Below are 18,741 nucleotides of genomic sequence, written 5' to 3'. Positions count from 1 at the left end.
CTCCTTGGTCCGGGAATAGACCAAAATATCATCGATAAACACAATAACAGAGCCGTCGAGCATCATCTTACACACCCGGTTCATCAGATCCATGAACGCCACTGGTGCGTTAGTGAGCCCAAATGGCATCACCACACACTTACAATGGCCATAACAAGTCCGAAAGGCCATTTTCTCAATGCTATCCTCTCTAACCCTCATTTGATGATATCCCGACCTCAAATCAATCTTGGAAAACCAAGATTCCCCCTACAGTTGATCAAAAGGTTGTCGATCATTGGGAACAGGTAACGGTTCTTCATCATCAGCTTATTCAGCTCCCTTGGTCTATGCACATTCGATGAGAACTATCATTCTTCTTAACATACATAATCCATGCTCCCCAGGGTGAACCACTCATTTGGATGAAATCCTTGCCCAAAAGCTCCTAGAGCTGAGAGGAAAACTCTTGCATTTCATACGGCGCAAGGAGATAGGACGCCTTAGCAATCGGGGGTTCTCCCGGGACTAGATCGATCCTAAAATTGACCTTCCTCTCCGGAGGCACACCAGGCGGATCCTCCGGAAAAACATCCGGGAACTCGCACACCACCTGTACGTCGAAGACTATATGCTTTTTCTCCTCTCGAACATCAATCACATAAGAAAGGTATCCCTCATAGCCCTACTACAAATATCTCCTAGCCCTTACGGTGGAACAGAAAGCCGATCCAACTCTAGTATCATCACCATTGATAATCAACTCTCCCCCAATTGGGGTACGCACCACCATTGACTGCGTCTCACAATCGATCAGAGCCCTGAACCGGATCAAGTAATCCATACCCACAATCACACAAACATACCTCTCAGAATGAGAATCAGATCAATTAGGTAAGGCATCCTGAATATCTCAAAGACACAATCGCAAAAAATAATTGCAACAGAAATTTGCGCTCGTCGGCGATGGAAACCTGCAACGGACACTCTAATACCCCAAGATCCACATCAAAGTTCCTACTAAAAGATAACGATACCAACGACGACTCGCACCCTAGTCAAACAAAACCAACGCAGGTAGAGAATTCATTAGGAATGTACCTAAGAAGAGACATAAACATAAGCATGCCGAAATTAACGTAACATAAATAAAAGGTACACATACCGGTAATGACGTCAGGAACCGCCTTGGCCTCCTCTACTATCAACTAGAAAGCAAGACCTCGGGCCATCGGGGCCTCAGCTCTCCCCTGGCGCCATCCGTGATCCACCAAGTGGTAGGTTCCAGTGCCTGCATAGGCGTGACAACAATCAATGGACAAATGGACTTCACGTGACCCACCTAATAGCAATGGTTACAAACTCGCACACTTTGTTTTTGCTAGCAATCCTTCGCATAATGGTATTCCTTGCCACATTTTTGGAACTTGTTCCCTTACCAACAAGAACCCTCATGCGTCTTCCCATACTAACTGAAAGTACGACCCTTATGGCCTCCAAATCGAGAATCAGTCAGCTTGAACTGCTTAGCTGTTGACTGGGTATGAACTAGGGGTCTGCCTCTTCTCCTTCCTCTATGTCTCTAGCTCTATCTCGCTCCTCTGGGCATGCAACTACAACTCTGCTAGGGTTCGGTATAGGGTGGTCAAAACGAACTCCTTAATCTCAGTATTGAGCATACTCAAGTATCACAGAATCTGCACATGCTCCGAGGCAACATACTCAGGGGAAAAAAAGGCCCTCTTGGTGAACATCTTGGTGATGTCCGTCACCGGCTCTATCGTCTGCTTAAGTGAAAGATTCTCCTAAGCCAATCTCTTTCTCTACCAAAGGAGCATACTATGCTCGGAACATCTCCATGAACTGCTCCCAATTCAATATGGCCCGCTGCACAGGAGAAAAAGTCTGAGTCGTAAACTTCCACCAGTCCTTCACCCCCAAGCGAAGAAGGTTCAAAGCAAATATGACCTTCAGGTTCTTCGGACAAGAGAACGTATATAAACATCCCTCAATGTATGAGATCCACCTCACGGAAATGATCGGGTCCTTGACCCTTCCAAACTCTGGGGGGTTTCATGTTACCGAAACCCTGATACTGCATTGATCTACCCCATGGGGTCCTGTAGCGGCAACAACTACAGTGGTTGTGGCAATAGCAACATCAGTGACAACGGTATAATGCTCGTCGAACATGTCAATCAACGGGGTCTTAAGAAACCCAAAAAACTCTGGAATTGCCTCCCTGACTTTTATGGTTGCCTGAGTAAATCCCAAATCTCATCATCACTCAACCCCGACCTCTCCGGGCCACTCGTGCCTAAACCGGAACCCCTCGTCATCACCATGTTGAAAATAGACAGAAGATAGATCAAAATCAATTCATAGTGTTAACACACTACACACTCAACTACTCACTCCTTAGAATTTTGTGACTTTCCTTGACACTTGTACGGGTCATGTGCTTCCAGTAGTAAGGGCTCATATTACCTTCCACACCTACCCGTATTTTTCACAAGAATCTTCTCGAAATTCTAAGTCACTAAGCTCACTACAACTAGGTTTACTAACAACCACACCTAAACATTATGAAGAGTCATCCACTAGATCTTAGTTTTTCAATCTAGGACTATCTCAGCCATGCTTCCATGCCGCAAAAAAACTTTCACTATCACTACTGGTCGCCTTGCGTATGCTAGTCGTACACAATACAGGATCTGATAGATAGTCGAATAAATGATTCTACCCTAAGCCCACAATAAAACAAGCAACAAGAAGTAAGGCCAAATCAAGCCTTCTAAGGCTATAGAATCCTAATTATGTAAAACTATGAGGCATATACTTATCCACTAAAAGCAATAGTGTCGGTTCCATATAGCACAACAAAGTAATCCCCTAGGTTACCAGGCATCACACAGATCAGACAATTCTATCCTGAAAATCCTGAGGATCCCTAGCCTATTTACTAGCATTCAGTTCTAATAGTTCTCATATAAGCAAATATTCATATAACAATTTAGGTATTTTGGGGATTACTTTCCTTTGAGCTCCGTCTGACTGTACACATCGCATCTTCCTTCTCTTTTGTCACACCCCCAAACCAAAGATGGCGGAAACGTCCAGGGTGGAAATGACTTCATGTATAGTATCACAACAACGAGTATAATAGTGGTCATAGTAAATACAACCATCATAATTATAATTGAAAATTTTACACCGAAGTATGAGTTTACATGTTTCAAAATCAATTACACTATGATGACCAAAAATGAAATGTTTGACGATTTAACGTACCATCCTCAAAAGCTGTTGATTTCCTGTTTCACTGATTTCCTGAGAATACAAGTAATTTCGAAAAAGTGTCAACAATTAAGTTGGTGAGTTCATAAGCTTCTGATTTTAGTGTTGGAAAACCCTTATTTGTAAATGTAATGTATACACAAGAAAATCCAATATTTTCCTTATAAAATGTTATTTAGTCTTAAATCCCAAGACCGAATGTATAAGTGCGTTTCGAAATTTTAACGAAGTATACAGTTTTAAATAGATAAAACCCTTTTTAAAATAGAATTTCCCGTAAAGTCTAAGTGTTGTTAACTCCCTATGTGAGTCGTTATAACCATACTATGACTAGATGACCTGCTACAACGTTTTTCAGACGTTTAGAATTTGTTATGACATTTGTCACCCGTAGACCTGCAGGTCCTGCTGTAGCTAGCAGCAAGGTGTAGGGTGTCAATCCCAATATAGATCTATACACAATTATCACGCTCTCCCTACAAGAGACTCTGGTTATAACTTACAGGAATTTTAACCCGTACTCTAAGAGTACAATGAAGACGTGTCTCATAATTTACGATAACGAGTTTACGTGTAGTATGTTTAGTATTGCATAACTATGCTTCTTATGTTTCATCTTGTATGTTTGTAATATTAAAGGTCTCTTACAATTCAGGGAGTAATTTCTGTTATTTAAATGTAACTTAATAGAAAACGCATGTGAAAATATGGAGTCATCAAAGACAAACACTTTGCTCAACATGTTACAAAGTGTTATGAAAGTTGTAAGCTGTGACTAGTTTTTAACCTTTATGCACTGTTTTAGAAAAATCATATAAAACTCATACGAAGTACAAAACTGAATCCGTAAACTCTGAGAGTTTAAAAAATGTGTCTAGTTTATCCAAAATTTTTATTATGATTTTTAGAAGTCTCTAACTTATGTGAAAATGTTCATATTCACTGACTGGTCCGAATTCGTTTCTGAAACGATAGACAGTTTTATAAAAATCACCATAAATTGTAGAAAAATCGTATGGAGATGTGCAAGTAGTCATTAGAAAGATATAAACCTGAACTACTTTCATATGAAAAAGTTTTGAAAGATATTAAGTTTAAGATGGTCAAAACAGTCCGTGAATAGGGCTCAGCGTTTCAGTGAAAAGCTGAAGTATGAGTTTGAGTTATATTAAGGTGTGTTAACTTGTATTCCCCCCTAAAACTTGAAGAAAACATGAAAATGTGGGGGTATGAACTCACCTTGAGTGATTTCCTTAGATTTATGCTGAAGAGAAAGGGTTTCCAAGTCAAGAACACTTGATAGGAGCTTAGAGATTTGAAGATCTAAGAACAATTTTGGTGACATTTGTTATGAGAGATTCATAATCTGAGTGAAGGAGTGAAGAATGTTCAATGTAGGATAAGAATTCTTACTGAATGAGGGTGAGAAGCTCAAAGGCAGCCTTGGAGTCTCGAGTTCTTAGAGAGGGAAATGAGAGAGAAGTGTTTGTTTCTTGGTGAGAGAGTGAGTAAAGTGGAAGGAGAGATGGGGGTTTCCAACTTTTGATCAAGTTACCAGCTGGAGGAGAGGTGTGAGAGGACAAATAGTTGACTAGGTATGGATGAATAGTGACTAAGGGTTGTCCTATGTGGGTATGGGGGTTAGCTTGAGCACACTTCATGGAAAAATCAACACTCTAATTCAATATCTCACCCACTAGATATTGTTCTTAAGTTGAGATTTCCCCCAAAATGTGATTAAAATATGAATATATATGGTATTATATGTCAAAATATAAGTTTGGGTGAAAATCCCACGCGAAAATCATGAAAAACGAGCTTAAAACGCAAAAGTGGTCGAAAACCGGGAGAAGGATGCGAACCTGCGAGGGTTCCGGAGTCAACATGCCAAATTCCGGAGCCAATGTGCAAATTCTGAAGCTCTTTCATGGTTCCGGAGTGGGGAGTGCGGAGTCAGCAGCTTCTGGAGCGGATCAGAGGCTTCCGAAGTGCGAGGCTGTCCGGGGCGAGGTCTTCCGAGACGTGCGAGGTAAGAGCATTCCGGAGTGAAGGAGTCCGAAGCTAAGGGAGGTCCGAAGATGCGAATTTGTCTGGCTACCAAGAGGGTTCCGGACCAAGAGGATTCCTTTGGGTTTTCTCCTTTGGTTTTGGGTTGTTTTCGACCCAGGAAGGTACATAGAGAGATTTGGGAGAGATTTCACATACTTGGAGAGATTTGGGAGATATTTCATATTCTTGGAGAGATTTAGGAGAGATTTCACATACTTGGAGAGATTTGGGAGATATTTCATATTCTTGGAGAGATTTGGGAGAGATTTCACATTCTTGGAGAGATTTGGGAGAGAGAGAGAGATAGAGTGGGAGAGATTTAGAGAGATTTTGCCGGGGGCCTTTATTAGTGTTTTTCTTCGTAGGGCAAGGACCGTAGGCTTCGTTAAGCCTTGTTATGAGTGTTATATGCCCCCGAAGGGTAGTTAAAGGTGTCTTATCGAGTTGTCGCATCACTTACTCCTTTTAGATTTTTAGATTTTCTGAACATTGAAAACTCTAAGCGATACTTTATATTAAGATAGTGAGTTGTACAAAGTAAGCATAATGTAAACCCTAATGTATGAAAGGTTAATTGGGTTGAACGGTTTGACTTGTTGACTTTATTTGACTTTGACTTTACCAGAAATTTACGGTTGTCACATCTTTTTTAAATTTATTTTTAGAAATATATTTGTGAAAATTTCACAGATCCTTAGTTTGAGTTTGGAATCACACGAGTGTTCGTCCAAATCCCTAAAACCAAGACTCTGATACCAACTTGTAACGTCCCAAAAACCATGGTGAAAATTTTTTATTTTAAAAAAGAATTAAAATCCATTTTCATAAAAGTTAAACATCATCGAAATAATTGTTTCACAATATGGAATAAATATCAGAGTATCATAAAATAACATCTCACAAAATCATGAAGACTGTTGGATAGTGTGTACATGTAACACCCCATTTTCGTCTTACAGTATAATCAACTAGCTACGTATTTGATATAGGACTATTTAGGATAAATAACATTGATAAAAGTCATAGTAATTATAAAAGCAAGAGCATGCATATAGAGAACGTCCAAATCTGACTTCATATAAGGAAGTTATGATTTTTAGAAGTTTCAGCACAACAGTGTGCGACATAGAAACCGAAATTGAGATCGGTTGATTGTTAGGAAAAACAATCTAAATGAGAGTTGAAGATCTCGTCAATACCTATCTGTTGATATAAATATAGTCGAGAACGGATATATTATGAGAGAGTTATCATTTTTATACGAACTTTAACAATCTAAGCCCATAAAAATACATATTTAAAAATAAAGTGAGAATTATCCAACGGAGTCTAAATGAAAGTTGTAGATCTCGTTAATAGCTACGTGTGGATATAATGAACATTGAAAATGAATCTTGTATGAAGAAGTTACGAAATTTATAAAATTCAAATTTTACGTCACGCACGGTGCACGCTTCTAGAAGGTAGCTATGCAGGACACAAAGAGCTTGACACGTGATAACATTTTAGAGGAGCGACGTCAATAGAAGTGTGCGGCGTGCACCCTTATAGGTGTGGAAAGCATCTAAAAAATATGCCTGTAAATAGTAGCCCATGCCCCCTTCTTTCTCTCACAATTCTCTGAACTCTCTCTCTGGATCGGTTCTCCACTCGAGTTCGGTTTTCCCTTAGAATTTTCGAAAGTTAGAGGAGCCATGAGTCATCAAAGGGTCCAATAATTGAGGTGCTGGGGTCGGAGTCCTGCCCACAACTTTTCTAGTTTTCGCTAGAAACTCTTTATAAGTTAGGCTATACTTACTACGCTCCAAGTGTAACTTATATTTATATTCATAGTAACTGTTATGAATGTATAAATAAAATTTATCAATAATTTCGGTTATAATCTGATTGATCTACTTATGGGAGAGGTGTCTAGAATGGTCATGTTGGCTTGGTTGTTGGATTTCAGAAAGGCTATATGCCGAAATGGTCCTGCCTCCCAACTTTCCTGCCTGGTTGTCTTTATTTGATATGACTCTTGGTATTCATTGGGATTAGTGAAAGATCTAGCTTTCAAATACCAGATTGTCATAGGGATTATTAAGTTATAGTATTATAGGTGAATACTTGTTAGGCGCGTTACCTGCCAGTTGGATCGCTAGTAGGATCACCGAGATAGTTGTCAATTGTCTGAGTAATTGTCCAAGTGAGTTACCTCACTATAATTTCTATTAAAATACATATCCATATGTGTTGGGATATAAGATCTAAGAAGAGTAGAGTCGATAATATATGCTCTAGGTGCTCAATGTTAGTGTATTCGAAGCTAGTATAGTAGAAAGTACGGCCTCCATGTACTTGTAGCAGTAGAGCCTATAAGTGTAGTCTCTATATGTATAATATGGTTATGTATGTCAGGCGGGGCCCATTAGGTAGCTTGGATGGGCCCCGTTTATAAGTAGGTTGGGCGGGTCCTATTGTGTAGTTTGGGCGAGGCCCGTTTATATGCTTAGTGGGCGAGGCCCAATATATGTATTGTGGTATATGGTATTTTGGGGAACTCACTGAGCTTCGTGCTTACCCAGTTGATTATAAATGTTTTTCAGGTGCTTCACTGATTCGTGAGAAGGGCAAGGTTCGACTGTACACACACGCATTCGAAACATGTTTATGTGTATCGCCCTCAGATTCGGGCTAGTCAATTTAGAGACGATAAGCGTCAAAAATAACTTTTTGATAGAGGATTATTTAGAATAAATAATATTAACTAAGTTTTAGTATATGTCACAAGGGTTTCGTACATATAAAGAACGCTGAAATCCGAGTTATAACGAAGAAGTTATGACCTGTCGAAGTTTCGCGACAAAACCGACATGATACCGGGAATCGTAAAAGGTGAGTTTATGATAAAGTACTTTTTAGCCTTAGTGATCTAAAATAAATTTGTAGAATACGTCTCCACCTATGCGTGGATATAAAGAACGTCAAAAACGGAGTTATGACCTTCCGAAGATACACCTGTCTAAGAGCATGACACGTGTCAGAAACCCTAATCTGACTGGACTCACGACCTGAGCATGATTTCTCACGACGTGAGGAGTCAAAACGCCACTTTTCAGGGCTAGAATGCAGATGGAAAGTCTACGTTTAAGTCTCACGACGTGAGCATTATTTCTCACGGCGTGAGGAGTCAAACGGGCACTAATCGAGGCTAGAAAACACCTGGGAAGGCTACGGGATGACTCATGGAAGCTCACGACGTGAGCATGTGAGGCTTATGACGTGAGAGAGCCAAAATCATCCCATAAATAGCAAATTCAACCATTTCACTCCTTACACCCAAACTTTCTTTCTCTCTCTCTCTCGTTTGCTGAAGCCATTTCCCTTCCCGAGCCTGACAACGACGAACCGTTGACCGTTTCTAGTTAGATTCTATCACATCATGCTACTAAAGTGAGTGCATAGTTACTTTCATCTTACACATATATATATGAAGTATTTAATATAAATTACGTGCAATGTGTGCATATTATCTGTGTTCTTGATATCTATGCTGGATGAACAATTTTATACATGTTTTAAATGATTTAAACTGTATATGTATTTTATATCTACAAATATGTTGGGTAAAACATGGGTAGATGAATTAGCTGATGTGTGATGAAATAAAAATTGATGAGAGGTCTCGATGTTTAAGATGATCTAGTCATCTAGCAGAGTATAGACAACGACCACAAACTATTCTAGACATTCCAGTGGAACGTTAGCAGGCTCGTAACTTGTATGTGTTTTTGAAGTAGGTGTTCATTAGGTATTTTTGAACTAAGTGTTCACTAGGTATTTTTGAACCAAGTGTTCACTAGGTGTTTTTGAACTAGGTGTTCATTAGGTATTTTTGAACTAAGTGTTCACTACGTGTTTTTGAACTAGGTGTTTTTGAACTAGGTGTTCATTAGGTATTTTTGAACTAAGTGTTCACTAGGTGTTTTTGAACTAGGTGTTCATTAAGTATTTTTGAACCAAGTGTTCACCAGGTATTTTTGAACTACGTGTTTACCAGATGTTTTGAACTACGTGTTCACCAATTGTAATTTAAGAACCCTGGCAGCTATGGACTTAGTTCCTGTTAGATAAACCCTGGCAGCGATGGACTTCATGCATATTCCTTAGGAAGATCCTTAGGAATGAATGAATGAAGTACAAATGATTCTTAGGATAGATCTTTAAGAATAAATAAAATAAAGGGGATGGGTAATTGGGTTGATTGTTTGATGATTAAACATAATACTTATATTATTGTGGGTTGAAAACCCTATGTGCTCACCAGGTTTCCCAACCCGACCCACTCAGTTTATTTGTATCATAGGTGTCGATATGAAGCTACATTATATTGAGAGATTAAAGGAGATGTAAATCACTAGTGTAAATAAATATAAGGTCTGTTTATGCTTATGTTTTTGTATTGACGATGACATCCCAAAGTTTTAATATAAACAAAATACATTTATTCGGAAATGCTTTGATAACATATTTGTCATGTTTTTATGGGAACAAATTCCGCAACATATTTCTCTAAGAGATACACTTATATTCAAAATAAAGAATAAACAAATCGGTCTTTTCTGGCCGTGAAAATGGAGATGTCACATTATGCATAATGTAATTATACTCTGATATATTTTAATAAATAAAAATGAAAATTTTGTGTTGAAAATCAGAACGTTACAGTACAGTCACGCCTTTACTTTGCTCCGCTCCTCAAAAGTACTTGAAACATTTAAATCCACAACTATAAGACAAAGCTTAATGAGTTCCCCAAAATACCCCACACAATAATACACATACAATTCATGCACATCATGGCCTTCATCGTAGAGTTGATCGACCTCATGACCCTACAACATTAAGTTGGATCACTCCCTTGGGCCTACAGTATTAACTGGACAACGCGAGTATCTTGGCCTACAACTATAACACTTGAGTTTGGTAAGTTTCGTATTTAACCCATGTTAATTAAAACTTTTCATTTTCGTCCTTAAGCTAGTACACTAGGTGTACTAGGTGGTACGCTTAGCATACTAGCCTGATTTTGAGATCGGAGATCCCATCCACATACGCTGGGCGTACGTGGAGTACACATGGCGTACGCCAGTCAGAGTGAAACCCTAATTTTTAGGGTTTGTACCCTATTTAAACCTTATGATCACCTTATTTTTTCATGTTTAGCCAGCCTCCACCTTCCTTTGTCTAGAAATCGAAACGCTAGTGTGTTTTTTTCGGTTTTGAGCCTTAAAGAGTTTTTGTTGGTGGTTTGTGAAGGAGAAGAAGAAGAGGAAAAATTGGAGAGGTGTCTTGAGCTTGAAGATTCAGGGTTAGCTCATCATATGCAAGCTTTTTTAGGTAAAAATCTCACATCTTGATGATCCATGATGCTAGATCTAGTTATGTTGTTATTTTATGCCATTTGAGTCCTTGGAGTGATTGATGAGCTTCTTGACTCACTTCAAAAGTATTGGTGTTAGATCTAGGCTTCTTTTGGTCCCCTTGTTCATAAAAATGAAAGCTTTATGGTGTATCTTGAACCATGCATGTGTTAAGACCTTTCTTAAGCTCTTTTTGATCTCTTGAGCCCCATTAAGCCATGCATGTGTGTATATCTTTACGTGATAAGTGGTCTTATAGAATCAGATCTGAGAGTTTGGCTTGAAGTCTCAATGGATTAAGTGCTTAATGAAGTGGGTTGGCTAACTGGGGAGTATGTTGGGCGTACCAAGCTGGTACGCTACGCGTACTAGCCCGAGAGGGTGTACGCTAAGCGTACGAGCCGAGTACGCCCCGCGTACTCAGTAGGTGGGCTTCGGATTTGGGCTTCTCGGTTTTGGGCCCATGTTTGGACCTTAGGAGATTAGAGTCTTGTTGGTCCATCAGATTTCTATTTTTTGGGTTGATGCTATTATATTGGTTCTTTTGGATGAAGGCCCATGAAGGGATTTGGGTCCAATTTGGAAGATTGGGCCATAATTGGGCTTTGGGTGATCATTTTGGAATTAGGCCTTTTTGGAGTTATTAATTGGATGTTATTTTATGATGATAGCGCGTGAATTTTATCGGATCAAGAGACAGAGATTTATCTGAGTGTCTCAGCAGCTTGAGGTGAGTTTTCTCACTATTTTTAGCGGGTCAAAGGCACCAATGTCAGCCCATGGTTTATTATGTTAGGATGCTAGATGTATGTGTGACTTTTGCATGTGCATGCATTGGTATGTATACCGAGCGGGGCTCGATGTCGGGCGAGGCCCGATGAATGTATTGTATGCTATTGTCTTTGTGATTATCACATGTATTAGTATGATTATATGTTTATATGGTTATATGTGTACTAGGCAGGGCCCGATGTAAGGCGGGGCCTGATGATTGACAAATCTGTAAACCGAGCTAGACTCGATGCCGGGCGGGGCCCGAGGCGGGGTGGGGTCCAGTATGTGTTTATTATGCATGGTATGTGGTAGTCTGGGGAACTCACTAAGCTTTCTGCTTAACGTTTTCTGTTGAGAGAAAAACTTGAGTAACACACTTGAACAAACGTTAGAACAAGTAATAATGCGGAATGAAGTTTAACTCAGTGGGTCATTAAGCTCAACAATAATAATAAGTTAGAGTCAGATAGTTAGATAGTTAGGTGCGGAAATATAAGGACATATAAATGAAGACAAGTGTTATATCAAGTATACACTTAAGCTGATTCTTAATAAGGATTGCAATCAAACCAAGTTAGTAAATGAGATCAGACTTAGAGTGATTAAGTTAAGACTGACTTGCTCAGAAGAGAGAGATTACAATCTTAATATATCAGTTTAAGTTCTGAGGATCTTTGGAGATGGGAAAGTAATAGAATAAGTAGAATAAGATATTCAAGATAGAGATAATCGAGAGAGGTGTTTTCATTCAGAATAAGAGAGCTCTATTTATAGAGACTCGAAGATTACAAAGTTAAATCTGTCTAAGGTGGCCATGCAAGGCACACTGGGTAAAGTAATGTAAAGACATAAGATAACAGATAAAACTAAAAACTAAGATTGATGACGTCGACTGTGGATGCGGTTCTAGATTGCGGTGGGGATCTTGATTGCGGATCGGAGATGGCTTCAGATTTGTCAAGTTTAAGAGGGTCACTTTTTATGTTTCAACAATTTCCCCCTAAGTGACCTCTTCAACTTTCCTATCATTTGTCAAGCTTCAGAAATTTGATGAGAATCCACCAGAACTTCCTGACTTCCCTGAGCTAAACGATTCTCCTGGAGATTTCAAACTTTACTTCAGCAGTTGTGTGTTTCGACCTGTTGACTGTAGTTTGAGTGATCTCTAGTTGCTCCGGGGTCATGCGGTTCATGGCAGTCATTGGAATGAAATATTTTGTATCATCATTTATACGTTTGAAAATGACTCAAAGATCTGGGAAGTTAGTTGCTCCAAGGGATCTATCTTGAAAACCTTTGGTCAGGACCGGAGCTGGTTCAAGAGGAGGGAGGTTGAACTTCTATGCAATAACTGGGTAGATGTCCGCGTCAATCTTAGAAAAGTCACAGACAGTTTCTTTTAGAAATGTACAGGCCCTTTCATACGCAGTCTTCATCTTTGGATGCTTCTCACACTTGTTCAGAAATACCTTAGCACTCAGAAATATTTCCTCTGGGTTCATGCATGGAAAATCAGATGGTGTTCGGACATAGTCTGAATTTCTTCTTGTAAGAGTATACTGGATGAATTATGCTTTCATAAACTTTCTGGGCTTGTAGTTCTTGACTGCAGTGGGTCTATCGTTTGACCAGATTTTTTCAATTGCAGATCCATGCTTGGCATGGAATCTGTTAAGTCTTTCAAACTCAAGTGGCAACCTCTGATCATCGGGGAGGCTTCTATCAAATGACTCGAAGACGGTGAAGAATTTTGCGTTGGGAGAGATGGGAATTTCCCAATAACCGTCAGAAGGGGGTTCCGCATAGGTGAGATAAGGATTGTAGTCGTCATCAAGTAATCTTCGAATGGGATTAACCCAGGAATTGATGAGGGATTCATCCATAGTGATGCCGAATCCGTGATCTCTCCATATTAACTCTACAAACTTAGCTGCTTTCCAGTCACCTTTCCTTTGTTTGGTTTTGGGAGAATCGTAGGAGTTTTAGGATGACATCTCTGGGGCTAGGTTTGTGAGATGAGGGGGAGTCTCCGGATGCTAGGAAGAGGGATGTTGAACATCTTGGACTTGTTGAACTGGAGACTGATGAAGGGATTGAATTGGACTTTTCCGAGGAGAGGGCACATGAGTTTTCTTTTTTGGAGATGGTTGCGGAGTAGGAACCTTTTGTTAAGTGATGAGTTCAGATAAGATTGGATGCTGACCGAAGTGGATGGGAGTTTGTAAGTGTTGATGCGGATGAGAGTGTTGATGAGAAATTTGGTCTGAATTGCGGTCCTCACTTCCCCCTCTTGAGGAAGGAACACCGGGTTCCTCCTCAAGCCATTGCTTAAGGTCGTCAATCTTGGCACAGACTTTATTAAACTGAGCTTTGATAGCCTCACTAAGTTGCTGATTAGTAGGGGTTGCGTTGTTGAATAGCAGTTTGTGGATCTCCTTGGTAAATCTGAGAATCTCTTGGCCATGGAAGTTTGAGGATAAGGAGCGTCTGAGGTTGTTGATGGTTTTTTGTAAGACTGAGATAGCGGACTCATAAGCATTGTAAGTTTCCTCAACAAGCATCTTTGAATGAGCATCATGACCCGTAATGGCTGTTTGAAGTTCAACTTTGATTGCGGTCACTTCAGTGATGAGTCGCTCCACAATGGTGATGAATTGTTGATGATCTGCCTTCCGGCTTGTATCCAGGGCTCGGATACCCATTTCAAACTTGAGAGAGATTCTCTCTGTAGCAAGTCATTCTCTTGCTTCCAATCGTTCTATTCTGTCAATCAGGGATCGCGGTCTAGACACATCTTCCGGTTGCGGTTGGCTGGATTTCACTGCAGCTAAAATCTGATCAATTTTATTTTGTAGGTTTAGAAATTATTTTCTTGAGATAGCCTGTAACATCCCAAAAATACTAGCTAAAAATTTCATTTTTAAATTAGGTTAATTCATAAAAACATCGTTACAAAACATTCATAATATTAATTTATGTCTGAGAACCGGTAACATCATAGTAAAAATATTCAGAGTACATCCCAGAAAATCCATAGTGCGGAAAACATGAGAGTGTGTGACATGCCGCTACCGCGCCGGCTCCTGTCCCCTAGCTGAAGAGGTACCTGAAAACAAAACTATAAAACGTAAGCACGAAGCTTAGTGAGTTCCCCCATAACGCCACATACCATGCAATCGTATAATGAACAGCTAAGAGATACGGGCCTCGCCCACACCCATTAGAGATACGGGCCTCGCCCACACTCTACTAGCTAGGAGATACGGGCCTCGCCCACACTCTTCTATCCATGGAGATACGGGCCTCGCCCACACTCCGCTACTAAACCATAACATACAAGTATCACACAGACAACAAGTATAAGCAATTCTATCATACTGGCATATATCACAATCAAACTCAGCTATGAGATACGGGCTCCGCCCACACTCCGATACTAACATATCGTCTATATGGGCCGGCCTTGGTGCCTTAGACCCGTCCCTACTGGAAGGAAACTCACCTCGAGAGTAGCTGCCGAAAACCTGCTCAGACTACGCCTGGCTACCGCACCGGTAATCCCTCCGGCTATAAATCCGTAAACATGGATTAGGCACTTATAAATACCCCTAAGGTCAAATGACTGGTCAAATTCAACTCCTTGGTCAAAGTCAACCTTCTGATTGACTGGACTCGTCGAGTCCATATGGCGACTCGCCGAGTCCTTCTATGTCTAGCCCGACTCTGACTCATCGGATCCCTGTTCCCACTCACTGAGTCAGCCTGACTCGCTAGACGGGGACAACTAACAAACCCGCGACTGGACTCGCCGAGTCCAAGGGGGTGACTCGCCGAGTCCGACGAACAGATCTCACAAATCATTCCAATCTTCCATCAGAACATCAACCTTGGAGATTTGGAGATTCTGGGACTATAGTTACACGTTAAATTGCTAATTTCCACGTGCGACTACGGAGGGTTGGACCTCCTACACTTAAACCCTTCTTATCCGAGTGACTGATCATATGACTCGCCGAGTTGGAATAACAACTCGTCGAGTTCAAGGCTATATTCAAGGGACTCGCCGAGTTTGAAGAACGACTCGCCGAGTACCAGGCAATCTTCATAGGACTCGCCGAGTTGTTTATCCAACTCGCCGAGTCTAAGGCCATCTTCTTGGAACTCGCCGAGTGCACTTTGGCACTCGCCGAGTACCCTTCGACTCTTCACCCATTCTGGCCAAAACTGAGACATGCAATGGTTCCAAACCATAAATCTAAGCTCCTAGGGTATAAACACACAGAGTTTGGGAGGTTTAAGGTCTTGAAATCCACATATAAGGGACAAAAAGGGAATCTATTATACTAAAGATTAAGAAGGAGCTTTCTTACCTGGTTAGGAGCTTCTCCCAGGGTAGATTTCGGATCTACCACACTTCCTTGCACCCTCCAACTTCCTCCTTCTTCTCTTAAGCTTCAAACTTCCTTCACCAAGCCAAAATCACTCTCAAGGATCAAAATGGGCTAGGGTTTCGCTCTCCAGTTCTTCTGGAAGAGAATGGGACGAAATAGGTGTTTTAGAATGGGTAAAATAGGGTGCAATGTCTGAAAATAGAGTTTCATCCAGACAGGTGGACTCACCGAGTCCATGCATCGACTCGCCGAGTTCACCGCTCAAATCCCGTGTCCACCCTGCTGCTACTCGGCGAGTCGGGACGCAGACTCGCCGAGTTCGTGGCAAAATTAAGATAGAAACTTAAATAAAATCATACCATGAACCCGGTGCTACATAGCCATTTTCTTCTTCTTCTTTTCCTTGGGTTTTGAACTAGAGTGCTGGGTCTGCTTGATTCTTCTTCTTCGTCGAAGATCATCACCATATCATCTGAGCGTTCCGGTTGGGTGACTTCATTCATATCAAAGTCATCAAAACCAAATGTAGGCCCAGAACTGACTTCGATTGCAGTTCCGTCATCTTGGGAGTCATTAAGAGCTTTCGTTGGAGGGGGCTGGCATGGAACTTCACCATCAGGAATAGACTGAGCTTTGCGGATGGTCTCTGCCATTACGGTCATCCATTCTTGAACCTTGAGAATATTGGCGACGATGTTGGTGTTGTTGATTGCATCTGCCCAGTACTTAGCCACCGTTTGAGTTTCTTTCTCTTTTTGCTGAAGCTGTTGTGTTTGCCTATCTTTTCGAGCCTGGAATGCCCTGCGAAAAGCTTCATATATCTTGATACCAGAATCGGTAGTGGGACGATCCCGAGTGAAGGTATCATCAGAGTCATAGCCGTCAACACCTTGATTACGCACCGAGGTGTCCCTCGGGTTCACGAATCTTTGCACATTTGTGCTCACCGTGCCTAAACCACCTGTATGTAAGGTAAGCAAAGTAGGATTTCCTGAGCTTCCTTGGTCTCCTTGACCCGTAGTCAAGTTTGGCCTCGGCTCAGTTCTTGCAAGGACTGAAGAGTTGTCCTGCGGTTGGGAATGTGTGTCAAGTGTTTGGATTACAAATTCAAGTATGGAGCACAACCCCTGTTCCTGAAAGAAATGAAGTCTGGAAGCCCTGAAGACCTTAGGGCGAGAAGAACCAATTAAATCCTCTTGGGATTTAGCTGGGGGAGAGTCTCCACGTTTTGATGAAGTAGACACACTTACTGTGTCTGAGTGGCTGGGGAGGGTTGAGACATATGTGTCTGCGGGGACCCTAAGGACTATTGGAGTCTTTTGAGAGACTACGGTATCCGTCCGGTCACGCATTTGGCTAGAACTTGGGTTGGTTTTGCGTTTCTTGAGGATGAGAATTGGGACAAACTCATCATGAAACTCATCTTCAACATTGACTGCGGAGGTCGGAATTGGATCAGATCTTCATCCGAAGAGACAATATGCCTGAGTTTGTGTTTTTTGGATGGTTCGATTTCTTTGGATGGATTACCTTTCTTGGAGTTTCCACGGGAAGTTTTTCTTGAAGAACGTTTCTTAAGCCGTCTTGCCAAAAGAATATTAGACAGCGTAGTGGAAGATGGGGCTGTGGTATGCTCTGGATCACGGGGAGTTGTAGAGTCTACTATATTCTGACTAGGTATAGGTGGGGTAGAAAGGTATGGGCCAATACCTTCCGTAGCGTCAATATGATCAGTGACATCTTTTGTCTCAAGTCCAACAGTGGTCAAGATATGTATGGGTAAGCGTCTTAAAGGTCCAAAGACAAATTGATCTTTAGAGGGAGGGTACCTTTTGAGATCACGAGTGACGAAGAAGTTGATGTCGCTGCCCATGCTGATCTTTGCATCGCGGTGGAGGTCTGAGATGCATAAGGACCAACACCTTGCAAAAGTGAGCTCTATAGGATTTGTCCTCTGATTCTCCTTAGGGATGTACTGAAGGAAGTCATCCCATAGGATCTGACCATAGTTGACGTCGTGACCTATGAAGATACTCCAAACGAGCTCCAATAGCTTGAAACCCATATTATCAGTGCCTCCGGTTCTTCCTGACATAATGCGGATCACGAAGTGACACACGAACTGCCAGACCGCAGGGAGCTGATTTTTCTTGAACTCTCCTATCCCCTTAAGCTTCTTCTGGTATCCCATTTGATAGAGTGAAGTGATGATGTCCGTCACACTTGGACAGATGAAATTTCTAGAGGGATGAAACAGTAGATTAATTGCATTCAGAAAGTTGTCTTTGGTCAAGATGACCAGCGAATCATCCATTAAGTTCAGATGAACTTCTTGCAGGTTGTTGAGGGGTCGGTACGCCGAGAATGCACACTTGAAGAGTGTTGAAATTGGAACCACATCAGTGAAGGAATCAAATGGTCCAAACAGTGGGTGATTAGAGATGAACTTGATCATGAGTTGAATAGATTCATTGTAGGCTGAATAATCTTCAAAGATTTCCCTAAAGTTGCTCGAGGCAATGGATGGCGATTGGTTCCTTGTGGCGGAATCAGAACCAGCAGGTTGAGCGGAACCAGAAAGTTTGGATTGCTTCTTTGAAATGCCTGACTTCACCATTTTGAGAAAAAAAGTTTGAAGAACTTACAGAAAAACTTGAGTGCAAGAGGGTGAAGAAGATGAAGATCGTCTAAGAGGGTTCAGAAAGCGTAAAGCTTTCTTGGATGAGAAAAAAAGGTTTTTATAGGGGCGGATTTCAAAATTTTATTGTTTTTACCCTATATGTGGCGGTTAAAGATAAAAACCCTTGAGTTTTTATTTTTTAAGAAAAGATAAATTTCAGCCACAAAAA

Source organism: Lactuca virosa, chromosome 1 (assembly GCF_052849685.1).
Source record: "Lactuca virosa cultivar CGN04683 chromosome 1, Lactuca_virosa_CGN04683_v6, whole genome shotgun sequence".
Lineage (NCBI taxonomy): Eukaryota > Viridiplantae > Streptophyta > Magnoliopsida > Asterales > Asteraceae > Lactuca > Lactuca virosa.
The sequence above is the reverse complement of the archived record's forward strand: the minus strand, read 5'-3'. Positions refer to the sequence as shown.